A 27,094-nucleotide genomic window follows, 5' to 3' on the forward strand; every position below is an offset into this window, starting at 1 on the left:
TTTATCCTTTTAATTTTAATTTTAGTTTTAAATAATTTTTATTTCTTTAATACATATTTATGTCTATTAAATGTTTCAAATATTTGAATAAAGTTTAATACACGCCATTCTTAAATGTTTCAAATATTTATATATTACAAACCATACTAAAGTTTAATACATGTCATGCTTATTATGATGTGCATAAAAACTTTATAACTAAATTAAAGAGTTCAATGAAACATTTTAGATTGGTAATGATTAATTAGGTAAACTCACGGGATGTTTGAGAGTATGTTTTTCAATCAACTCATTGATTTTTTTTAAAAACAAACACTTTTGGATTCTTAAAAAAGTTATTTTTTTGTCTAAATAGTTAGTATTTATCAATTTATTTTTATTTATTTATTGTTTTAAATTATTGACTTTTTAAAAACCAATAAGTTAATAAATCGTTTCTTAAGTTAACCATTAAAAATATTATATAATTAAATATCAAACTTAATAGAATAATAAGATGACAATAACTTTAAATCATAACATAAACTTGTGTTAGAAATGCTCTTTATCTTTTTGCTTAAAGCCAAAGATTAATAGTTGTTTATTGTTTAAACACTAAAACATGTTTTCTTTAATTCGTACATTTTAAACCAAAACGAATGTATACATAAATCAAATCTCTGATCCATTTTCAACCAAATTGGTTTAGATAAAATAAACTTCAGGTTCCACTCTTTTTAACATTTTTTATTTCAATTTAATTCAAGCCTTCAAGGGCCAAGTTCGATTCTATCCAATTTTAAAACCAATAAAAATTTGATAATGAAAAACACATCCATCCAAAGTTCCACACATGACACACCCCAAGTTCCCAACTATGATAGGCCCAGACCATATAACTCATATGAAGCCCATAAAACCCAGATAATCCTCTAAAACCCTAGTTTCTATTTCAAATACCCTAAATCACATTCACATACTCAATCCTATAAAGCAGCATCGCCCTCTTCCTTTCCTACATCAACTTCTCTTTACATCTCATATTAAGTTATTAACGCAGCAGCTATTTTCATATTTTCCATCTATTTGTCAAGCAGATTTGATTATTTTCTTTGAAATTTTTGATTTTGTGCGTTGATGAAGCAATTTGTGGACTAGAGTTTCTGATCTTGGGCTCTTCTTCCCATTCAGTTTGACGACAAACCCTTGGCTGTCTGAGCACACAAAAATCCATTGATTTGTTTCAATTTATACAAGTTTTTACTCAGAATTCAATTTTTTATTTTCAAATCTGATTGGAGCTTATGATGATACTTTTAATTATCTTAGCGGATTTCAGTGAGATTTAATATAACATTAAATCAATGAATCTGATTGTTACACACACTGAGGCTCATAATTGTTTTTGATAGAATATTTAATATTAATGGCGATGATGAGGCAAAACACCATCGGTGTAATTAGGGCAGTGGACAAGGCGATTAACGTTGTCTTGCCGTGATCCCAATTTTTAACGACTTCTCCTTCCACTGAGCTATTCCAACCATCTTATGTTTCAATATGGATATTTCAAATTTTTACAGATTTTAGGCAAATTCATTCTATTCACATGAAGTTCTTTAAACACTTGTGAATTTGCGTAGATATTGAATCGTGTTGTAATTGCGTCCGTTTACCAATTCTGGAGGATTGATTTGTTCCTCACGGTGTAATGGCTTGGACGCCAGATGAATTTTGTGGTGATCCTGATAAATGGTCTTTCAATGCCATTATATCCTGGAAACGCTTCATACATTTTTCAAATTTTCTACAGATCGATTAAAATATAAGTCCAGTGATAATCGTTTGTTTTTTATAAATCGGTATGGCTGTTTTGAATGCTTATTTGGTTTATATTCTGCATAGATACCAAAGTACCGTTTTTTAGTTTTTTTTTCATTGATGTAGATTGGTCGTTTTCTTTATATTACGATAATGTGTTTATTTTCCCCTTTTGTTAGTTTTTTTTTCACAAGTGTTTATTATCAAACTTGCCTTTTGTTTACGCTAGATGACATTCTATCAGAGCTCGTGATGAAACACGACTCATGTCTTGTAGAAAATAGTCAGAAAAATGCTAACTTTTATTTGAATTTGAATGTATAAGTCGGTGAAGCATGCACGCGTATTATAAATACCAATTACAGTCGGTGAAGCATGCACGCGTATTATAAATACCAATTACAATGAACCTGGTCCATCTGTCATTTCCTTTAAAGTTTATATGGGATTTTTTTTAGACGAAAGTACAAATGTTTGTTTAAGTGTTTACAGCAAGTATGCAAAATAGTTCAAATGGGTTAATTTTCTTTTTCCCTGTGCTTTTTGTTAAAAAAAAACAAAAATCCTCACGATTAAATGTCATGTTAAATAAATCTTTTATTTTTTTCCTTTGATCATAGATAGACATCAAACATATTATCTTTTATTTTTTTTCCTTTGATCTTAAATAAATGTGATGTTAAATTCGGATAACATAGACAAACATCGCGTAATTGAACTTTTTTCGGTAAGCTCATTTCCTTGAAACTTCTCCTTCAATATATACTCAGAGACTTCAAAATTAAGTTCACAGATTAAACGCTTTTAAAATATATAGATATATTAAAGTTGCGTGCATTTAAATATACACAGCTACACTACACTTGTCATTACAGAATAACTCTTCGCATAAAATATATCTTCAAAACTAAGAAACTCTACAACTAAAATACAAATTACATACCAAAATACACAACGACCTCTATTTTGGTACGATGGATGCAAAGGTGTAAGAGGGTGGTGACAAATGAAGAGGAGCAATGCAGAGGAATGGAGCATTGTTTGTAAGATGCGCAAAGCTAAAGAGCTGAGAGAGAAAACATGTTTCGGCTAAGCAAATTAGGAATTATGCCTTTTTTTTACTAAGATGCCTTATTAAAAAGCAATTAAACACTGTCGATTCAAAATTGCTGACTTAATACCTTTTAAAAAAAGGCAGCTGTAAATCTATAAGATTCAAAATGTTTATTTGCCATAATAACGCATTTTAATAGAAAAAATTATAAAAACTAATTTCCATAATTACTTTGTAGAAAGTAGTAAAAAAATTCAACTTTATAAAAGCAATCATTAAAATAGCAGATGGAAGCACATCTGCGATTTCCCATTTGATCTGTAAAAACATTGATTCCTATTCTCTCTCGAATCTAAAACAAATGTGAAAGACATTTATTCTGATGAAGACAAGAATGTTGATGAAAAAGGTTTGAGAGTGAATTCAGATGATGAAGTTAGGGCTAACTATTAAAACAGTAATGTCAAGAGGTTATACAAAAAGCCTCTGTAAGGTAAACTTCAAAGGAAACACGTTCAAAAAGGTGCCTTCGACATCAAACTTTATTGTTGAAAACAAGAAACAAGCTAGTTCTGAGGAGAAGGTGGATAAAAAGTTAGTTGTGATTCGGGCTATTGGCTATGACCGTAACTATTGTAATGGTAAAATCCATCTAGTAAGAGATTGCATGTTGAAGAAAAGGAGAAGCATGAGAAAGTGAAAGATGAAACTTACTATGCCATGAAAATTGAAGAATTAAAGGCACAGTCTAAGAATCTTTTATTGGTTGCCAAGGGAGTTGTAACATCCTATTTTTACAGATCCTATTTTTACAGTTTCATACGATTCAATATAAACAAATGTTTATAAAATTCGAAGTAGAAATATCTTACTATTTAGCTCAAGAAAAATAGGAAAAAATAAACCGAACTATCCGTAAATCGTAAAAATGAGTACGGATTCGATTGTTGATGAGGCGACACCTGGATTTGAATTGGGGAAAAAGGATTTGCAGTCCCCCGCCTTACCGCTCGGTCATGCCGCCAAAATGATACACAATAAGATAAAATTTTATGAGTTGGATTACTAAACTTTAGTTTATTGTACTTGCATCTTTTTTTTAATTTCATTCTTTTTTTTTCTAAATTTATGAAAATTCTAAAAGAAACATTTTTCCTCTTTTGTTTGACCACCCCTTCGATTGATTGTATAGAATCTCAAAACATAAAATGTCGAAAAACTTTCCCTCACTTTTCTATTGAAAAATCAAATGTATATTTTCATTCAAAAACCCAAAATTTATGACACAAAATTTATGACAAATGGGAACCATTAAAAGAAACCCTTCTATTGATTGTATAGTATCTCAAAACTTATATATATATATATATATATATATATATATATATATATATATATATATATATATATATATATATATATATATATATATATATATATATATATATATATATATATATATATAGGGTGAGTTCAATAGAGAACCATAATTAACAAGAAACCAAGCAAACAATCGTGAGCGTTGAAAATCATAATGATCAACAGCCAAAGAAATATATGTATATTTGTCCGTTGGACGCATACACACCGGATTATACCAAAAAAATCCACATCCTTACCAAAAAAAACTCACCTCTTTTTTTGGTTTAAAATTTTTTTACGCCACATTTTTTATCGAAAAAAAAAAACCGAATATACCGTTGTTCTCGATTTTCCGTCATTTTTCCATAGAGATCAATAATGATATATAAAAAATGAACTTTTTTTTTCGAAAAAAATCTACTTCATTTTGTTAGTTTTTCAATATCTAAGTTTATTTTTATAAAAAAAAAAAACTAATTATACCAAAAAATATTAATTTTTTGTACTCTATTAATAAACATTAACACCGACTAGAAGAAAAAAAAAACTCGATCAGTGTAGATTCACACTGTGAATCTAAACTGTAAAAAATGAAATGAGTTTTTTCGGAAAAAAAAAGTTCGTTTTTTATATATTATCATGGATCTTTTTGGAAAGAGGACGCAAAATCGTAAACAACGGTATACTCGGGTTTTTTTTTCGATAAAAAACATGGCCTAAAAAAATTTTAAACGAAAAAATGAAGTGAATTTTGTTATAATCCGGTGCATGTGCGTCCATTGTAAAAGTTTACAACTTGCTTTTGCCGTTGATCCCTTTAAATTTCGACACTTTGGATTAGTTCTTTGGTTATATATATATATATATATATATATATATATATATATATATATATATATATATATATATATATATATATATATATATATATATATATAGAAAGTACACATCGTCCCGATTCCATTAACCTCACTTTCGTAGAAATCCAACTCCGTATGAATTAAATATGATTTTTATAAGATATAAAAGTCAGCCGCACATAAGAATTGTGTAACGTAAAAAGCTACAAAAAAATGTTTGACCTTTAGCTAAAGTCACCAACAGGAAAATCATTAGAATTTTGAGAAAAAGAATGCCAAAAACAGAGTCCGTACGAGAGAGTTATAGATCCTTTCGAGAGCTTTCCGGGGATATAAATAATGTCAAAACGGAGTTCGTATGAAGAAGTTACAGAATTTATAAAATCTGCGTTTTGCGCCGCGCGCCAGGTGCGCGACGTGCGCTTCTAGAAGCTGAAAACGCGGACCATGGAGAGCTTGACACATGAAACAAAATGGTTGGAGAGACGTAACCTTAAAATGTGCGGTGTGCACCGCATTTGCACGCCGTGCTCCCTAAAAATCACCTATAAAAGGGCAACCACCGTCATTCTCTCCCTCACACCCTCCAGTTATCTCTCTTGAAATTCCGAGTTATAGTTACAATATCTCCTTAGTATTTAGGATTGTTTGGTGAAGCTTTGAGACCTTGGAGAGTCCGACAACTAGTAGCTTTTAGGCCGGAGCTCTACCAGTGCAATTTCCGGACTTTTATGTAGGAAATCTCTGTAAGTTAAATTACACTCATCCTTATTTCAGTGTAATTTATATTTATAAGTCGTATTCATTATTATGAACATATAAATAAGATTTGTCAGTAATTCCAAGTCATAATGCTGATTGATCTACTTACGGGAGAGGTGTCTAAAATGGGCATGTTGGCTTGGTTGTTGGATTTCAGAAAGGCTATATGCCGAAACGGTCTTGCCTCCCAATTGTCCGGCCTGGTTGATCCTTATTTGATACAAATATTAGTATTCATTGGGATTAGTGATATGTCTAACCCACATTGGTAGATTTCCGTAGTATCTAATAAGCGGTAGTATTATCGGTTAATACTCGTCGGGTATGTTACCATCAGTTGGATCATCAGTAGATTGTTGTTAGTTGTCAGAAAAACTATCCAGGTGAGTTTATCTTACTATATTATGTATCCCAATATATATCCGTGTATGTTAGGATATAGGAACCAGGAGTGTAGAGCCCATAGTATAGTTTTCTATGTATCTGTAGAGCCAAATATGTAGTATCTACGTGCGTGATTGTCGATATGCTTATGAGTTATTGTGAATTAGTTACGGGATGATGGCTGAACGAAAAAGAGGTTGGGAGCCTATAGGCTCACGTGTTAACCAAATAGCGTGTAGGTCGTAAGTACATATAGGCCCACGTGTTAACAAAATGGCACGTAGGTCGTAAGTACACATAGACCCGTGTTACAAAATGACATGAAGGCCGTAAGTATACGTAGACTCGTGTGAAAGACGAAATGACGTGTATGTCTTAAGTCTAAAATATAGTTATTATTTGTATGCATGTATGTGCATTGTGGTATATGATATATTGGGGGAACTCACTGAGTCTAGCGCTTACCCAGTTGTTATAAATGTTTTTCAGGCACTTTATTGGTTTGTGAGAAGGGCAAGGTTCGACTGTACTCACACACATTCGCAATCATGTTTTCCTCATTATATTATGATGTAATTGAATATTTGAAAAATAAAAATGAAAAATTTTGGGTTCAAAACCGAGACGTTACAGGAGTTGATGAAGAAGATGGAACTTATCAAATCTGGTCATATGGATTAGATGATGAAGAAACGTGAAATCCTTTTGCATAGAGCCATGTTTGCTAAGTATGAGAAAGAGAATTTTGGTGAAAGGGAATATGAGAAATTTGTGAAAGGTGGTGAGTTTGAGACAGGTTGTGAAGTCAGAATGGTTGATAGTGAAGAAGAGAGTGATGATGAAGAAGGATAAGGAGAAGGTTTGTGCTTAATGGCAACCACTTTAAAGTCTCCAATGACTGAGAAGGCACGCAATGTTCTAATCTCATTTAAAATTCCTTATAGCTCTTATGATTATGTTTTATCCGACTTTGATGATGCTTGTGCTTATCTGAATAATTTGTTGATTTCTATGAGTAATGATGTGGAGAAAACGAAAGTTGAGCTTTACGAAGCTAAGAATAGAGTTGAGGAGAAAACCTCTAGAATATAAGCTTTAAATTTCAAACTGAATAATGTTACTCTAGATCGTGACTTTTTTAGGGTATATAACATTTTGTTAACTAAGCAGAGGAACATTTACTGTAACACAACAAATGTGCTTTATGGCAAACTCATATTACTTTATCATTCATCTGAAATTTGTAAAGAGTAACATCGCAAACTCTTACAGTTCATTCAATTTAAGAAAAAATTAGTTGATGAAGTTACTTTTGATTGTCAAAGTAGAGTTCCTCAGTTTGATCATGTACCAAATGATTCTTATACATATAGTATAGTGAATATTAATGAATATTTGGATGCTAATGAATTGAATATTTTGAACAAAACTGAATCTTCAACATAAAGTTCTCAACAAAATTTTGTTGATATCGAAGATTATTCCGATAATATCAGTGAAATAGAGGAAGAAGAATATGTTGATTGTTCAAATTTGTCAGTCATTAAAATTGATTCATTAGCTATGAGTGATGAAACTGTTGATTCAATGTCGAGGCTTAATGATGATTCATCTTTAAAAACCGATTCTAAAGTTACTCAAGAAAAAGTTGATATCGAAGATATCACAAACAATGAATAAGATTTTGATTATGTTTCTGATAAAAAGAAAATTCCACGAGTTGTTGAAGTACATGTGTTCGAGTATACAAATGAATTTACAAAAGTTTTGAATGAAAAAGGAACACATTTTCTTGAACAAAATTCTGTGTTATATCCACAATTTAAAGATTTTCCAAATCAAAATTTTGTAAGATTAGGGAATGGTGAAAATGTGAACTCAAAATTGAATGAGTTGTTACAAGAGGACAATAAAAGAGTCAATGATGAGGGTTTTTAATCTAATCAAAATGTTGTGGAAATTGATTTGAATCAAAGGTAAAAAAATTCAACGTAAAAAAAAAACAAAGATATTCCAAAGAAAACAAAAATCACAAAACTGAAGTTTAGGTTATGAAAGGAACTCCATCTTCTGTCGAAGATAAATCAAAATTTGTTGACAAGTCTTTTCCAGGTAAATTGAAAGATCAAACTGCAAAGGTCCATGATTCCACACAAGATGTTGAAAAATCATATTTGAAAAAAGACTCAATCAAATCAACAGGCTCAAAATAAAGCTTAGTGGAAGAAAGGACAGGATCTTTAAAAACAAAAACGTTCTCAACAAAAGTCACAACAAAATAAACAAAAGAATTTTCAAAATCAATCACAAAATCATTTTTCAAAAGAATCACCAAAATTTTTTCACAAAAGTTTGCACAAACGTGTTCAAAACAAAAATCAAAATGGTTTTAACCAAGAGTTGAAGTTTGGACATAATCAAAGGTTTCAAAATCATGTTAAAAGAGGTGATCAAAGAAATTTTCAACAAAATCACAAACGTTTTCAACATGAATCGTGGTCTGGATATCAACACCGATATCAAACTCGTTTTCAACAATACTGAGTTGTTTTGTTTCAAAAATGAGTCAACCAAAACCAACAACAAATGTGACAAAGAAAAATGTGTCATTTAAACCCGATAATCAACATTTTCCAAATCCAAAATCAACACAAAAATCAAAGGTTTCCTTTTCTAAAGGTAAAACTGATGTCGAAAATTTTAATCATTGGTTTGAGCAAAAAGGGAAGAAATATCAATCAAATGAGTTTTCTCAAGCTCAAGTGCAATAAGCATATGAGAATTGCTTGTGTGGATCCTCAAATGGAAGTACATCTTCACAAGAAACATTGTCGAAGCCATCGAAATGGAAAGAAGTTAAAATAAATTCCAAAGTTGAGTTTTTGGATAGTAAAGTTAAAAAAGAAAAAATCAAAGTTGATGTTTCAATATTGAAAGAATACGTTTCTTTGCCACAAACTAATGAAGTTGATTTAATTGACAAAATAAAATTCAAAAATTCGCAATTGGATTTTCAATTCTATATTTCATAATGCATTTCAAGCTAATTCACGAGGACCTAACAAGCATTGGGTACCTAAATCTCTCCAAATGATTGCATATACTATGTAACGAAGAATATGATGAGAATTGGTATATTGATAGTGGATGCTCGCATCCCATGACTGGAAGAAAGGACTGTTTGAGAGATTTCGGGAATTTAGAAAATGTTGGAGTAGTGAAGTTTGGAAATAAAAACAAACGCAAGGTTAAAGGCTATGACAAAATCACGAATGGAAATTTTATAATCAAAAGAGTTGCTTATGTACAAGGTTTGAAGCATAACCTTATAAGTGTATCTCAGCTGTTGTGGACACATGAAATCAAGTTTTGTTTTATAAAAAAGGAAGTGTGATCTCTAACAAAATAACAAAAGAAGTGTTATTGAATTCGAAGAGAAAATGAGATATCTTCACTTTGGACATGAAGCCTATTGCTGGTTTAGCATCAATTTGCTTATTGTCGAAGGCTTTATCAGACTTAAATGGCTTTGGCATCGCATGCTTTCTCATTTAAATTTCAAAAAATCTTAATAAACTTGTTTTAAAAGATTTAGTTCTACGTTTACCTATACTAAAGTTTGATAATAATTCTTTATGTGAAGCTTGTGAGCAAGGTAAACAACATCGACAAGGACATCCAATTGTCATTGACTCGAAGATTATTGAGCCCCTTCAATTACTACATATCGATTTATGTGGTCTTTTGACAATTGAGTCTCTCAATGGAAAAAGTATATCTTAGTGATTATTGATGAATTTTCTTGTTTCAGTTGGGTATATTTTATTAGGCAAAAGTTTGAAACTACGCAAGTTATGATTGATTTCATCAAAATCATTGAATAACAATCAGGAGAATAAGAAGTGATAATGGAACATAATTCAAGAATCAAATTTTTGATTCTTTCTTGATTAATCATGGAATTTCTCATAATCTTTTAGCTCCATATACACCACAACATAATAGAATAGTGGAAAGAAGAAATCGATCCTTATGCGAAACCGAAAGAACGATTCTTACATATGCAAACTTATCTCAATACTATTGGGCTAAGGCGGTTTCTAATGCATGTTTTGATGGATTTTATATATGTTACAAAAAACTTATTTTGGCGGAAAAACATAAATCCTAAGTTCACATGCATCCTAAATGATCTATGTTCTCACTATGATTTGCAAACAACTATTGAATATCAAGAACCCTATAAGTATATTGCTATTTTTGAAAATAACAATAGGGTTATTAAAACATACTTACCTTATGTTTGTTGTAGTAAATAAACAATGATTTCTTCTTGATCTAGCTTTAGAAAGGAAGCACCAGAAGTCTTGTGCCTGTATTGGCTCACACCAAAACCCTAGAAAGTTGGAGGCTAAAGAGGAGAGAGGAGAGGAGGAAGGATTTTCGTTTCTACCTATTGTAGAAGGGATGAACGAAATTATGAACCCTTAGGAGGGTTTATATAGGTGGCTAGATGAGTTAGGATAAAGCAGGTTTCCTTAGATAAGCCTTATCGCTTTTGCTTTCCCCCTAAGGCATACAAGTTTCCTTAGAGCCCAAGAAATGCTCTAGAAACCATCTAGAAACCTTATAACCTTCTATAATTTCGTCTCCCCTCCTACGGAGGTTTTAAAATTGGTCAATGTTCAACTTTTGAACATTATCACCTTTAGTCCTTCCACTTTTATTCAATCCAATTAATCCCAAAATTAATTGCAATTAATTTTTGATTAATTCTTAATTAAATAATATTATTTCTAATTAATATATTATTCTCATAATATATTAATAAATTATTTATTTTTATTTATAATTAATTTATTAATTGTATAATAAATTAATAAATCAATCTCTCTTTCCAAAAAAACAATGCAGTCAATTACTAGGTTTGAGGGCAACCCAAAATGACTTTGATAATAATTCAAGATTATACTAATTTAGTTATTGGCTTAGACACCTAATCCAAGAGTCTCCCACTTGGATAAATCTAAAACTAAATTACAGCATCACTTATAAATTAAACAACAAAGGGTGCTTTCAAAAGCAACCGTCGAACTCTGATCCGATCAGACATTTGTCCTTTAGATAAGTGATCAAATATTCTTCTGTTCTAAAAGATATCGTATGGACACGAGACATGGATTGAAATCAACCTCATTATCCAAAATTCTGTTTCCCGATTTCCCGATTTATGGCGACTGAATTTAGACTACTAATTGAACATATCAATTCAGTCCAGGCTCAGCCAAGCTCTTCATTTTCGACTCATATGCTTATACCTTTTACTCACCAAATCATGCATGAAACTACGTTTTATAACATCACGTTACTGATGTGTTTACGCAACACCAATGCACAACCGACTTGTAAACTACAACTCATATATCTCCATTTCAACAATATAAGATATTATCATCTCAGAATTACTCGTGATAGAATCCATGAAGTAATTCTAAGAGCGTAGGTTTATCCAGTACTCAAATCTCAATTTTCTGAGTACTCATGAACATTGTATCAACCATTGAAATGTCTAATTTCCATAGAAAATATACAAATAAATTCATGACAGTCTTAATTCAATACTTACTTCAAAGTATTAGCGACTGTGGAATTTCGAATAATCAAATCATTCAGGAAGTAACACATGCAAAATAAAACACAATAATAAACTAATTAACTATGGTCTCAAAACTATTTAATATAAATAAAACTCTTATTATTTAATCACCATAATAATTAATACTTTATTCATTGTATAATGTTTCGAGTAATCAACTAACCACTTGAATTAAATATCATAAGTTATGCCTTGTTATAAACATGCATATTATGCTTCTTTGTGGTCTTTCCTCTGTGAACAGATCGACTGGACACTATTCCAATAATAATCATTTCACAATTCTAAATTCTTGTCACTGTCTAAAATGTATTAGAATTCCAACCTTACATGCATTGACTGTAACAACCCAAATTTTTCAAAAAAAAAAAAATCAAATGCTATGTTTATAAAAACATTTAGGTATTAACTCCCATTTAACATAAAACTGGTCCCACAAAACAATTACAGTTAAATCCTTGGGTGTTACCATTAAGCATCATACAACCATAGCCATCAAATATGAATTACATCAATAACATTAAATATGGAACTTAACAAGTTCCACTCCATTGTCTATCTCTTAATCTTCTAACTTTCATCTATCAATTTTCTCCTTAATTGCAACCTGGAATACATGGCATTAAACATAGATACATAAGACAATAATGTCTCGTGAGCTACGTGGGTTTGTGACCCAAAATATTTATCACATTTATACCAAAAACATTTCATCTTTGCAAAACATAGTTTTAGACCCCAAAACACTTTCAAGGAAAACTTGTTTCATATATGTCATAAATATCATTTCATATCTTATCGTATCATATCTTATCATTTCATTTCATTTCGTTTCAAAAACCATATTTCCAAGATCACTAGGAATACTCACCCCCACCTGCTATCAGTTGCGAAAGAAACTCCCAACAATGTCAACTAACTATCTTACGAAAACAATTACATGCAACAAGGATTAAATAGTTCTTCGTCTGAAAAACTTACACTACAAAAGTTGGACTCAAACAAGAGTTGCGCAATACACCAAATCAGACATTCTAAAATTATTTAATCCTTGTGACATGCAACTTAACGTATTCGCGTAATAACTAGCATCAATATAATTTATCATAGCACAAAGCAAGCAACATTTGAGCGGAAAACAACAGACAAAGAGGCAGGATCAGGAAATTCTAACACGTAATTCATGAGGATCCTTAGCCTACACACTATCTTGTATATCTAACAGCTTATATATCACACATAAAAGACATATCTCCTAAGCAGACACTCTCGCATGCAACCATGAGTAGATCCTTATCCTAACTTATAGCATGTACATCATACTATAACACATATAACAACACGTCAAATACAACATATAAACTAAGTATGGATATTTTGGGAAATCACTTTTCGAGCTCCAGATGACTGTACACATCGAATCTTCTCCTTTATTTTCTTGAACCGAATATTCTCAAAAACGGTTTAACAAAACTCTCAGCTCCATAGTTTGAGTTTGGAATCCCACGAGTGTTCATCCAAATCCCTTAAACCAAAGCTCTGATACCAACTTGTAACATCCCAAAAACCATGGCTAAAATTTTCATTTTTAAAGTAAATAAAACATCCATTTTAACAAAATTACATCCAGAGATCATGTGTGCTTTAGATGTTATGTCCAGGGCCCTAACCAGCTGGAGTAGCTGATGGTTTTGTTTAATTTTCCCTTCAGTAATATATAATATCTATATAATACGTACTTTTTTATATTATTATATAATTCGGTTCGGTTCGGTTTCTATCGGTTTTTATATATATTAAAAACCGAAACCGACCCATTATATCGGTTTCAAAAAACTTAAACCCAAACCATCGGTTTCTATTTCGGTTTCAGTTTTGTCGGTTTTTCAGTTTTTTGGTTCGATTTTGCTCACCCCTAACAATCAGCTAAGGTTATCAGCAAACTCTGAAGACTATTAGCGGTCCCAATGGGCTAACAACACGCCATGTGGATTAACAACACACCTCATGGTTTATCATCAACCATGGGGACTATCAGTAGTCTAAAAGTTATCAACAACTCATTTCATATATAACAAAAATCAACAAATAAGACCCAGTTGGTCGACAAGCATATACTACCATACAGGTAAGTATAGTGAGAAGACTCACCTCGTAGGTAGCAGCTAAAACACAACAGTTCTCACACGGTGAATACTTGTACTACAAAAGTCAACCTTAGTCAAAATTCAACGATCAAAGTCAACAGTGAGCTCTCCCATTGACTGACCATCACGTCGTGACCAGTCCTTGGTCATGTCCTGAGAAAGCAAGTCTAGCCCGATCGCTAACTCAGTCCTGATTCAACACGATAAACCTCAAATCAACAGTCACGTTGTGACAAAGCTTCTTTCACGTCGTGAAAATCCTCAAACTAAATAATTGGGACACCCAACCTACCCTCACGTCGTGAAGGCCAACCCTTCACGTCGTAAGAACTGATCTGGCTTCTTAATTGCGTTAAGTCCTTAATCGTTCTAGTCATTCATTCATATTTTCATAGTGGTTTTCCTACTCCAAACACAACATAAAAATCGGTGCTTCATGGACATGCATGTCCAATGCATGTCCCTTTCACTCTAGGCCATAATCATGGAAAAATAGACCCAAACTTGCACTAGAGATCCAAAATCATCAAACGGACATATCTCTAGAACATACAACCTAAAAGGGATCCCAATGATCCTTAAAGTTGCCAACTTGATGGGACCTTGTCACTCAAAACTTCACAAACATGGAGAAAAGGGGTAACAGAGCCTAGATCTAGCTACTTATAAGCATAAAGGTGGAAACTTGAATCATACCCAAGGTCCAAAAGATAGTTGGAAGCTGAGATCTTCTTATGCAAGGCTCCAAAACTCCATCTTGAAAGATCTTCAATCTAAAATCCACCAAGAACTCCAAAAATGGATGAGAGAGGATAGGGGAGGCTCAAAGTGGTGAAAGGGAGGCTAAGGGTTCTCTCAAAAGGATTTAGGTGTGAAGGAGGGTGGAAAATACCCCAAAAACATGGAACCACCCTTTAAATACATAGAAAACCCTAAAATTCATGGGGCTAGGCTGCATAGTTCTCACCTCGTGACAGCCTGCTTGTCACTTCGTGAGAATATGCTCCTCACGTCATGAGAATATGCTTCTCACCTTGTGACAACGGGTTTTCATCCAATTCCATTCCAACTTCAAACAATCATAACTTCTTTGTTTCAACTTCGTTTTCAAAGATCTATATATGCACGACTAGGTATTGACGAGCCTCGTAACCCTATGTAACTACTTTTGACTTAATATGTGTTGAACTAAAACCATAATCCATGTAAGAAGCTCAGAATATTACTTTTCCCTTTTTCTTTAAAGCACAAATCAAAGGCTTTAATCATTTAACCAACATTATCAACATCCGATAGGGTCTAAAATCTATTCTCTTGAAGCCCAAAACCTTTGCTTTATCCAGTTACGGATCGCTATTCCGAAATTAGAAACATTTTGAAACCAAGTGTTACATATGTTCCCCATAAGATTAATATGTTCTATCGGTGTCTCAAATTGAATATATTGCCGACTCATATCAATATTTATGCTAAAGAGATTAGCATCATTTCGCTTGTGTGTGGTATTTTCAATGTTGATATGGGAGATAATGTACACTTGTTCCTTTCATGTCAAGTTGCAAGGGACTTCTGGGCTTTCTTGGGAAGATGGTGTAATATCTCATTTCTAGTGTTTCAAGGTATTGAATAAACGCTTTAATGGATCGACTTGGAAAAGTTTTATAATCATAAACGTTTAGATTTGGAATCAATTATCATGATCATGTGGTAGCGTTTATGGAATTTTTGTAACGAAATTTTTTTTAACGATCAAATCTTAGACAAAACAAGTTGGTTCGTGTTTAGAAATAGAAGATTTAGCATTAGTCGTATGTTATGGTCTTTAAATCTCATTTTGTCTATTCCTTTGTAATTATTTGTTAGCCTGTTGCTAAATAAAAATCCAGCCATTCGGGGAAAAAAATCAAAATATATAATTTTAAACTATATATCAATTTTTGAACCTAATAGAAAAAACAACGAGTTCAAAGTCGCGAACTACTTTTTCAGAATAAACAATTTTCTTACTTGTTTTTTGTCATAAAAATAATTTAAAAAATTATAATTTTCGAAATTCATAATTATTTTTTAAAATTTAAAGTCATGTGATAATTATGTATGAGTTTTGTATATGGTCAATATGGTCATAACTCTTATATTATTGTTCTATCTAGTAGTAACATCAAGACGAAAAAACTAGACGTTAGCCATTGACTTTAATTATATAAAAACTATTAATTAAAAGAATTGTCCTTATGCATTGGATTCTATGTGGCTACCATTAATTAGAAATTCGTTAGGATTGACATCGATCATCGACAAATTACGACAAGGAAGGTTACGTTGGTTTTGACATGTCTATACAAGGTAAATGACTATTGTTGTTAGGAAAGTGAATATGATCATGGTTGATGGTATAAGGAGGAGATGTCGCCCCATAAGGAAGTCCTTAACATTTAGAAAGTTAAAGATGTAAAAACGTACCAATATAATCAATATATAAGTAAATATATTACATACATCTTAAGTTACAACACAATGTCTTTTAAATATGCAAATGCTAAATATATCATGATCTTCAACAAAGTTTTCTAATCTAAATACATGTCAAAATATATAAGTTACACGTGGGAAACCTAGTGAGCATTATCGAGGTTCAACAATTGTTAAGTGTAAGGAATTTACACATCTGTTACATATTGTAGACCCTAAATTTTTTCATATCACCAAAAGGTTATTTAAATTGTCACGATCTTCAACAACTTTTCTAATCTAAATACATGCCAAATACATATGTTACGTGTGGGAAACCTAGTGAGCATTAGCAAGGTTCAACAATGGTTAAGTGAAAGGAATTTACACATCCATTACATATTGTAGACCATTATATATTTTCAAATCACCAAAGGATTGTTGACAATTTTCAATTCAGGGAAAAGAAACATCGCAAAATTGGTAGCTATTAACAATAAAAAATCTCAATTCAAAAAGGTCAAAGTTAATGCAATGTAACATGCTTCTATTTCTTTTTCTCGGTTCCCCAAGTCAATATCGACGTCTAAATATCACAATTGATGGTTGTGAAGCATGCGATATGGTCTCTACGGAAAAGAAAAGAATTTAGTGATCTTCCTTTTGATAAGGGGGTAATAGGGAAATCCTCTTGATTTCAGATTTCTCCATACCCCTGTATAAAGCATGAGAAAAAGGTTTGAGTGATATGACCCCTTCTTTAACCCATAATGAAAGGGGAGATTTCAGTAGTTCCTCGTATAAAATTATTGACACTAGACATATAGTAATATGGAGAAGGAAAAATTGTTTCAAGTACTGATAAATTAGAAGCTCATTTTCATTTAAAGTGAATAGGACAGATTATTCACATTACATTCATTGTAATTTTGATCCCTCCTTAAATCCAAATGACTAACATGCCCTTGTTTAAGTTCTTTTTTGAAATGACTAAAAACAAAATGGGTCTCTCTCTCTCTCTCTCTCTCTCTCTCTCTCTCTCTCTCTCTCTCCAACACCGATGACCTTAAACTATAAACACACACTAGAACCACACACACTAGAACCACACACACTATAAACACACACTAGAACCACACACATCAATGATTACATTATTAATTTATGTACAATTAGGTACACAAAATCATAAATTTTCACCATAAGGCATACATGAAAGTTGTCATGATATCATGAAGAATAAAATAGGTTCCAACCTTAATTACCCTTCAATTTTTGTGATTTTTGGTTTTAGGATGAATAGTAAAATGATCAAAAGACTATGAAAAACAAACATGCTTCTCACCAACCATTCGTAATATATTAGCTCGTTCTCACCCCCAACTCATACAACAAAAATTACATACTTAATTTCTAAATACTAAACATATAATTTTTTTTTTTTTTTTTTTAGAAAATCTCAATAACTTAAATTCATACTAAACACTTATAAACTATCAATTTAAGAGGAAAAAGATTAGGCTTAACGTAGGTGCAAATACACAATGTCGCAATGGGACAAAAAAAATACGCATATTAAAGTACATTGATAAAACAAGCTAAAATCATAAGTAATATGCTATATTTCACTAGGCGTGTCACAAAAAGCTAAAATCATAAGTAATATGTTATATTTAACTAAATTATTCATGTCTGATATGTTCGCGTGTCACAAAAAAATCATCCGTGTCTTATATATGTTTATACATGTAAACAAAACACAAATTATAAATTTGAATCCATACGATTAAACCCAAAAAATAAATTTGCAAAATCCAAACACGATAAAAAACTTGTCGTACACCAAATTACCGGGTTTAGACGATAAAAGTAATAAATGGGAGTACATTTAATAAAATTATTAAAAAAAAAGAACAAAAAAAAAGTTAAGTTAATTTGATTGGTATTAGTGGGTGAAACTAGGATGGACCATGTAGCTCCTTCTAAAACCCTAGTTTCCGAACCCTAAATTAGATTCTATCGGTCATAAACTCAACCCTATAAATCAGCACCGCCATCGTCTTTTCGTCAATAAGTTCTTCCTTCATCTCTAATTAGACACTCTGCTTTCAAATACTCCTTTGATTGCTTAACCATGTTTTATTTAAGTTTAGTCTACGCAGTTTGTATGTATAATATGTGTTTTGTGCGTTGATGAATCTATTTGTGGACTAGAGTTTCTGATCTTGGGCTCTTCTTCCCATTCAGTTTGACGACAAACCCTTGGCTGTCTGAGCACAAAAAAATCCAATGAATTTTTATCAAATTTGATCGGAGCTTATGATGATACTTTTAATTATCTTAGCGGATTTCAGTGAGATTGAATCAATGATCTGATTGTTACACACACTGAGGCTCATAATTGTTTTTGAATACACATTGTTTTTTCTCTTTGTACATTGTAATTTTTGGTGGATTGTTAATGGCGATGATGAGGCAAAACACCATACGGTGTAATTAGGGTAGTGGACAACGCGATTAACGTTGTCTTGCCGTGATCCCATTATTAACGACTTCTCCTTCCACTGAGCTATTCTATCCATTTTATGTTTGAACACAAATACTTCATATACAGTTTTAAAACAAATTCATTCTATTGACCTGAAGTTGCTCTAAACAATTGTGAATTTGGCGTATGCATAGTTATTGAATTGTGTTCCAATTGCGTCCATTTACCAATTCCGGAGGATTGATAATTGTTCCTCACGGTCTCAATGCCATTTCATCTTGGAAACGCCTCGAATATTTTTCTAGTTATATTATTTTGTAGAAATCACCAGTTTTTTTTAGGTTTTTAGGTGTTAGTTTGGCATAAATAAACTAAGTTTATTGATAAATAAGCTTTTTAGTTGGTGCCTTAAACAAGCCCTTAGATTATAGTTTTAAACCTACAAATATGATACATGACCTTGGTTTGGCACGTGTGTGTGTGTGTATATATATATATATATATATATATATATATATATATATATATATATATAGAGAGAGAGAGAGAGAGAGAGTGATGAGACAATGAATCAAGTATTGAACGAATTAGAGTGTAAATTCAAAGTAGAATTGAAAGATTTGAACACCGATGTAAATATGATCTGTTTGGCTCTATTACGCTTTTGCAAATTTTACAGAGTACAATGAATATTCTGTAAAGACTTCGTTGCTAAGACACTAGTAACCACTCCTATTTATAAAAGAGAAAAGCATACAAAAAATATACTAAGGACTAAACATGAAGCTTCGAATATTATGCCCTAGTAAAATACATTACAAAAATGTTCGAAGACCCTAAATACAAACTTCGACTATTACAACATTTCGACCCTAACAATCTCCCCCTTTGTAATCAAAGTCGAAGTCTTTAGTTTGTAAGTAGAGTAATGGAGTACAACAAAACTCTTCGAACCTCAGTATACCAAGAAATAATTTTCTTCAATTCCTTCTTGTCTCCTTCATTGTTCTTTTTGCAGTGGTTCATACGAACAATCAAGTTCGTATATTGAGATGTAGAATATCTCTCCACTTCGCTAGCTTGGAACAAAAACCGCTTCGCTTTTCCAGCTTTATCCTTTCCAGCAAAAACTATTCCAAATGGCTTTAAACATATTTCTCCATCAGCATATTTCTTTAACTCAGTCTGAGTCAACGAAGGAGCCATTGGAACTTTTACTTCCATTCCCTTTGTAGTAGCCAACTCCACATCAGTCAGTGCTAGGCACTCATAATAATTCTCAATGAAGATTTTGATGTGAGCAACTCCAAGTTTGAATTCCTCTGGATCTGTGTTTTGCAGAAAAGAAAAGGATTTGTCTTTCAGAAGCAATGCCACTTGTATAAGGTCATACAAGTTCATCAGAGGAAAATCTGCAATAGTGAATTTGCATGTTTTTCCATTTGCCCTGGCCACAACATATTTAACATTTTGAACAATGTTTTCAAAGACCACATCCTTTTTCATGCTTATCACCTTCTTGATCTTGATCAGTGACCAAACATCCTCAGGGGCTTTGCCAAGTACTGCATGAAATCGAATTTTCATATGAGTCCCTTCATCTTTTTCTTTGAAATTCCCTTCAGCTTTGAACTGAGGCATGATGAACATCATCTCATTTATAGGGAAATCCAACTGGCATGCATCAGTGTTTGTAACCACATAACTCTGTTTTGGCTTCTTATCAAATGAGTACATGTGATTAAAGGCAACCAAGGCTTCGATTGTTTCATAGTTGTAATGTTTTGCTGGATCACCTTTATTCATGCCCTTCGGATCACCAGCCCTCTGAGTCATGATGCTTTGAATAAGCCTCATTTTCTCGAGTTCAGCTTCAACTTCAACCTTCTTTTCTTCTTTAGAATTTTCAACCAGAATTGATTTTCCTTTGTCTTTTGAAGCAGATTTTTCAGTTACGTCTTTTAGCTTCGAACCACTTCCACCAGATTCCAAAGGTTTACCAATTACAATTCCTTTCAAAATTGTTCTTGTAATTGGTAATGTTGTTACGATTTTTGAGGTCACTGGTTGAGCAGACACAATTACTGGTTTTGTTGAAGGGATGCTAGATGAAAATACCTTGCCCACCACTTTCGCTTCTTCTTCTGTTGACTTCCTTTCTCCCCCTTGCACCCCTGTGAAAACAGGAGGGGTAGTAGTTGTGGGAAGAAGACTGGATATGCGAAATAGTGGAGCAAGTTGCTTGTTAAGTATGGCTTCGAACTGCACAAACTTCTGGGATAAAAATTCTGGAGTAATCAACGGTAACGAAACCGGTTTCGTTGAGATCTCCTTCAACTCCTTTAACAACTTGATCACACCTTCAAAATTTTCACTTTCAGACTTGGAGATTTGAGTTATTTGAGGACTCAAACCTTCGTATAGCTTGACAAATCGAGTGACAACATCACAAATGATATCGACCTTCTGATTCAAGGACGCATAATCATGTTGAACAGATATAATTTCTTTTTTCATGTCTTCACGAAGTTCGTGAATTTGGGAGTTAACATCCTCCCTCACTTTCTTGACTTCCTGAACAAAAAGAACATGTCGTTCTTTTGTTACGCTTCGCAGATCCTTAACTTCTCCCATAAAATCAGATCTGAGAGTTTTAACACGAAGCTCAGAATTCTGATCTGTGTAATCAACCTTTTCTAAAATAACAGACTCTGAGGCTTTCATCATTCCAGAAACTTTGTTGATTACTCTTGATTCAAACATCTTGAGCATAGAATCAACCTCCAAACTTGAAATAGATGAACCTCCGCCAAGATCAGCTTGGGATTGAATGATGGAGTTCAACTTTTGATTAAGAATTTTGTATTGCTTCATTGTCATTAGCATATGATCAGGAAATTCTTCTTCTTCATCATGAAACTCTAGGTCTTCGAATGTTCCACCAAACCCTTCATTATCAGTTTCAGTGGGTGAAGATGGTTTGGGTGTATCAGTGGATTGAGTGGAAAAAATGGAAGTAATTGGTTGATTGATGATATGTTCAAAGGTTGGTGAAACAGTGGTTGATGTGAGAGGAATAGTAGATGTTGGTGTAACAGAAACCAATGATTCGAAAGGAGTAGAGATAATTGGACCTTGATCTGCATCTTTCGAACCACCTTCACCCATGTTGACATTTGCATCCGTATCAGATACATGTGCAGGGATGCCTGAAGTTCGAACCTCCTCAAAAATTGACTTGGCAATCGAAACTTCGGGTGGTATGATAACAGTCTTCTCAGGAATGGAACTTGTAATGATAGAAGTGAACTCTGGAGTTTCTGGTATTCGTTCATCCTCTTCTGTAGACTCAGTAGATAAAACAATCTTTCGAGTCTTCTTCGTCTTCTTCTTTTTCGGTTGTGACAAGTGTTTTGCCATATCTTCTGCTGCTCTTTTCTTGGATCCGGGAGAAACAGGAACAGGTACCTCACAAATTAAAACTCCTTGGTGAGTAATTTGAGGCTTGCGAATCAACTTCTGTGATGGTGACTTTCGTTTGTGAGTGGATTTCATCTTGATTCTTCGAAACATCCCTGTTTTCGAAGGAATAATCACGTTCTCTTGAGTCTCTTCCACTACTGGCTCAATCACTTGTGTTGCTTCAACTGTCACTGCAACATTTTCTGTCTTCTTCTTTGGAGATTTAGAGGATGTTGAACCCTTCGTTTTCTTTTCAGGTGAAGCAGGATCAGCTTTCTTCGACTTTTTGGTCTTCTTTTCGTCGCGTGGCAACAAAATTCCCGTAGGAATAGAAGAATCGAATGTTTTCAGATATGCAATCAAAACAGGATTCGTAGGATCCACCCTTTTAAGCATCGCGTCTGGAATCCGAGCAACGTTTGGAATTCATCATTATTGTCAACAACTTCCTTCGGAAAGTGATAAGATTGAAAAGTAACCTTCTCTTCTTCATTTGAAACCAAGATGCCTTCCTTGTTGTAAAAATGTTGCAGAATTAGACTCCAGTACCTAGCACACGAAATGCCATGAACAACATTCGTATGTTCTACTCCTTTTTGGAATTCCTTCCATAGCTGTGTAGAGTAGTCTGCTGGAAGATCATAGTATAAACCAGCCACCATGGCATAAACCTCCATCCTTCCTTTATCTAATCCAACTGTTCTTCCGGTTAAACAACGCAAAAATATCCCAAACAAAAAATTCCATACTTTTGGAAGACCAGACTTCTTAAAGTCACTTATCTTTGACAATGGGGGCTGATATCCCATTTCATTAAACATATGAATTATTTGGGAGAATTGAAATTCAACAAAAGGAGGTGTATTTGGAATGTCAAGAATCTGACAAAACAGTTTCTTGGAAAGCCTAACCATTTTGTCAGTGATTAGGTGAAAAGTAATCGAATCAGAGGCTTTGTTGTATGTGGCAGTAGATCCTGCTTGAGAAAGCCAGGATACCGGAACAAAAAAGGAATTAAACATTGCTTTGGATAAAACAAAGTGTTTTAAAGAAACAATAAGCATCTTGAATTCTTCTGGACATTGAGAAAGTTCATCATCCACATAATAATTGGTAGATTGAATCTTCATAACTGGTGCAGAAGAAGTATCTTCAGTAGAAGGATCGACATGAGCAGTAGTCGCCATTGTTAGGGTTTGAAAAAGATGAAGAACAGAGAATTTGGGAAGTTTTGAGTTTTGATCGCGTAAACGTATAAAGTACTCTTGAACCCCCTTTTATATGTAACCCTAAATGATTTGAATTTGAAGCGGGATGCATTTAATGAGATCCGACGTGGCACCTTGAAAATCGGACCTGTACAACGTAAAGGTAGCCATGCGTCAAAAAGTGTCTGTCACAACACCTAGAAAACCGGGCAGAATACCATACGTCACGTATACACAGCCTGTCATTATCCCCTTAATAGAATTGTAACCGTTAGAACCCTTCGAATGGAGGCAAGGCTCTTTCACTTTTGGGATAAAAAGCGAAGTCATTTGCCAGATGTTCGAAATCATCAGCCTGAGTTGGTATTACTCAGAACCTCAAGGATTTCGTGTGTGTAGTGTGCCAAAGAAAGTTTAGACAAGAAACAATTTTTTTTTTTTTAATTTTGTGATGTCAAAAATTTAATTTGACACGAAGGCAGTTAAACCCCGGGCAAAGGTTGCTTCGTTAATCATCAAGAGAGATAATCAACAGCTTGTGTATGTTCCCGTGAATTACAATCGAATACTTTTTGATAAGTATCAAAGGGCTTCTTTTAAGAATGCTTCGTGGGTAGGTTCAAAATTTTGTTACATGTCAACCTAAACATAAGGTGATAAAGTGTAACAGAAATTACTTGTATGACCAGTGTAGTCAGTGACAAGTCGGCTTTGAAAAATTTTAACATGACTAGGACATTCGAATGAAACTCACACGAAAATCATATTCATAAAAAAAAATTGTATACTGGATCTTGTTGGGTAACAAACATCGTGGGTTTCGAATGCTTGATCAAGACCACTCATTCGAAATGAATATGATTTGGAGTTTCGAACATTGGTATAGAAACAAAAGTTTCGTATATATCTGGAACAATGTTCCCCGTCAATTCCTTAATTTGTAAGATTTTTGGGTTTCACTTCCATCACGGACTCATGATGTCAGATCATAAACACAGAGTTTTTATATATCTAAGTCTCGATGGGTTCGATCAGAGACCTCTCGGATATACGTCTTTGTGTGTGATCGTGTAAGAATGTTTTGGATGAAAAAGATTGGTGTAAGACACGAAAAGTACCTCTGTTATGTTTTGGACCAAACAGGAAACTCTTAACTCATTGTGAGAAGAGTAAGGTAGCTCAGAGACTAATGTGAATATAAGCCTGATTGGGAAGAAATTTTCGTACGAAACATTTCATTAAGGCTTTCGTACACATACATTGAGTCATGGAGGCTTTGGACGACATGCAACAGCATGCTTCTAGGGACAACCTAACTAATTCGAATAATGAGAAACATATCAATTCATACGAAAAATTTTACCTGACCCTAAAACTGCCTGCATTGTCCCCTCTGAATCATCATCATAATCTGCAACAAAAGTCTAAAAATAAAAATATTTTTGTTGTTTTGAATTTTTTTTTTTTAAATAAAGACCGAACAAACGAAAATCTTTTTGGATTTTTGATTTTTCGAAAATTTAAGGACAAAACAAAAGAAAATCTTTTTGAATTTTTGATTTTCGAAAATTTAAAGACAAAACAAAAGAAAATCTTTTTGAATTTGTTGCAAACAGACGAATATTTGGCATTCCTTGAAGAGTGACAAATGTACGAATTCGAAGCGTTCGAAGCGTTGACTATGAACAGTAACCACTAACTCAACACTGAAAATAAGTGACAATCATGCGAATTCGAAGCGGTCGAAGCGTTGACCATGAACAGTAACCTCTAACTCAACACTGAAAATAAGTGACAATCATGCGAATTCGAAGCGGTCGAAGCGTTGACCATGAACAGTAACCTCTGAATACTGAATGACTTTGTGTTATTTTTTTTTATTCAGCGCCTCTGATTCATTCTTTTTCGCCTATCATTCTTCTTATTCGCATGGAACATAATTGCCATCGATCATTCCAAGACCTTCTATTATTCGCATTAGAGATTTTTCATCCAAAGCTTTTGTGAATATATCAGCTAACTGATCAGTTGTTTTCACGAAATGTACTTCAATGTTTCCATCCTCCATGTGATCTTTAATGAAATGATAACGAAGAGATATGTGTTTAGTCTTTGAATGCTGCACATGATTATGACAAATTCTTATTGCACTTTGAGAATCACAATATAATGGAATCTTTTTCATATTAATTGCATAATCACGCAATTGACTTTAGATCCATATTATTTGCGAAGTGCAAGCAGCAGCAGCAGCCACATATTCTGCTTCAGCTGTGGAAATTGACACACACGTTTGCTTTTTCGACTGCCAGCTGACTAATTTGCCATCAAGAAATTGACATCCTCCACTTGTGCTTTTTCGATCAAGATTACAACCACCCAAGTCTGCATCTGAGTATGCTTGAACGAAGAATCCAGTTTTCGAAGGATACCACAATCCTAACGAAATTGTGCCTTTAAGGTAACGAAAAATATTCTTCACTGCAGTAAGATGTGGTTCGCGTGGATTAGACTGATACCTAGCACAATTACACACAGAAAACATGATATCAAGTCTACTTGCTGTTAGATAAAGTAATGAACCAATCATGCTCCTATACAACGTTATATCAACAGCAGGTTTGTCCAACGATGGTGTTAGCTTTATGCCTGTTGCCATTGGTACACGAAGCTTTGTGCTATTCGTCAATCCAAACTTTTCTAACAAATTTTTCGTATATTTTTCCTGATTAATGAAAATCCCTTCTCTGTTTTGACGAATATTCAATCCAAGGAAATTATTGATTTTTCCCATCATGCTCATTTCAAATTTGCTTTTCATCAATTCTTCGAATTCTCTAGACAAAGCAGGGTCAGTCGAGCCAAAAATAATATCATCAACATAAATTTGAACAAGCATTAGATGATTCCCCACTTTCTTTCGAAATAATGTGGGATCAACTGATCCTTGTTTAAATTTAGATTGTTTCAAAAATGATGTAAGTGTTGCATACCATGCTCTTGGTACTTGTTTCAGACCATAAACTGCCTTATCTAAAATATAAACATGATTAGGATATTCTTCGTTAATAAAACCTGGGGGTTGTTCCACATAAACTGTTTCTTCAAGCTCTCCATTGAGAAATGCACATTTCACGTCCATTTGATAAACATCAAAATCTTTGTGAGCTGCATAAGCCAAAAATATTCGAACCGCCTCGAGTCTTGCGACAGGGGCAAAAGTTTCTTCATAGTCGATTCCTTCTTGTTGTGAATATCCTTTTACAACAAGTCTGGCTTTATTTCGAATAATGTTTCCATCTTTGTCGGTTTTATTTTTAAAAATCCATTTTAACCCGACAATCGAAACATTTTCAGGTTTAGGAATTAATCTCCAAACCTTGTTTCGTTCGAATTCAGACAACTCCGATTGCATTGCAACAACCCAATCTGAGTGTTCCATTGCATTCTTAATTGTTTT

The 27,094-nt window shown here is 33.2% G+C and overlaps 7 non-coding genes across 7 annotated transcripts; all 7 read left to right on the forward strand.

The window, feature by feature from the left end:
- The first annotated feature begins 1,104 nt into the window (after positions 1–1,104).
- Positions 1,105–1,205, forward strand: LOC145135130 (small nucleolar RNA Z157/R69/R10). The gene has a single exon (XR_013719609.1). It is a non-coding gene; the product is annotated as a small nucleolar RNA Z157/R69/R10 (small nucleolar RNA).
- Positions 1,206–1,277: 72 nt separating this feature from the next.
- On the forward strand, positions 1,278–1,374 carry LOC145135138 (small nucleolar RNA R11/Z151). The gene has a single exon (XR_013719617.1). It is a non-coding gene; the product is annotated as a small nucleolar RNA R11/Z151 (small nucleolar RNA).
- A 31-nt stretch (positions 1,375–1,405) lies between these two features.
- LOC145135139 (small nucleolar RNA Z152/R70/R12) lies at positions 1,406–1,517 on the forward strand. The gene has a single exon (XR_013719618.1). It is a non-coding gene; the product is annotated as a small nucleolar RNA Z152/R70/R12 (small nucleolar RNA).
- A 136-nt stretch (positions 1,518–1,653) lies between these two features.
- On the forward strand, positions 1,654–1,776 carry LOC145135148 (small nucleolar RNA snoR80). Its single transcript, XR_013719626.1, has one exon. It is a non-coding gene; the product is annotated as a small nucleolar RNA snoR80 (small nucleolar RNA).
- A 16,881-nt stretch (positions 1,777–18,657) lies between these two features.
- LOC145135128 (small nucleolar RNA Z157/R69/R10) lies at positions 18,658–18,758 on the forward strand. Its single transcript, XR_013719607.1, has one exon. It is a non-coding gene; the product is annotated as a small nucleolar RNA Z157/R69/R10 (small nucleolar RNA).
- A 31-nt stretch (positions 18,759–18,789) lies between these two features.
- Positions 18,790–18,873, forward strand: LOC145135136 (small nucleolar RNA R11/Z151). The gene has a single exon (XR_013719614.1). It is a non-coding gene; the product is annotated as a small nucleolar RNA R11/Z151 (small nucleolar RNA).
- Positions 18,874–18,937: 64 nt separating this feature from the next.
- Positions 18,938–19,049, forward strand: LOC145135141 (small nucleolar RNA Z152/R70/R12). Its single transcript, XR_013719620.1, has one exon. It is a non-coding gene; the product is annotated as a small nucleolar RNA Z152/R70/R12 (small nucleolar RNA).
- Positions 19,050–27,094: the final 8,045 nt, after the last annotated feature.

The sequence above is a fragment of the Lactuca virosa genome, chromosome 8, assembly GCF_052849685.1.
Source record: "Lactuca virosa cultivar CGN04683 chromosome 8, Lactuca_virosa_CGN04683_v6, whole genome shotgun sequence".
NCBI lineage: Eukaryota > Viridiplantae > Streptophyta > Magnoliopsida > Asterales > Asteraceae > Lactuca > Lactuca virosa.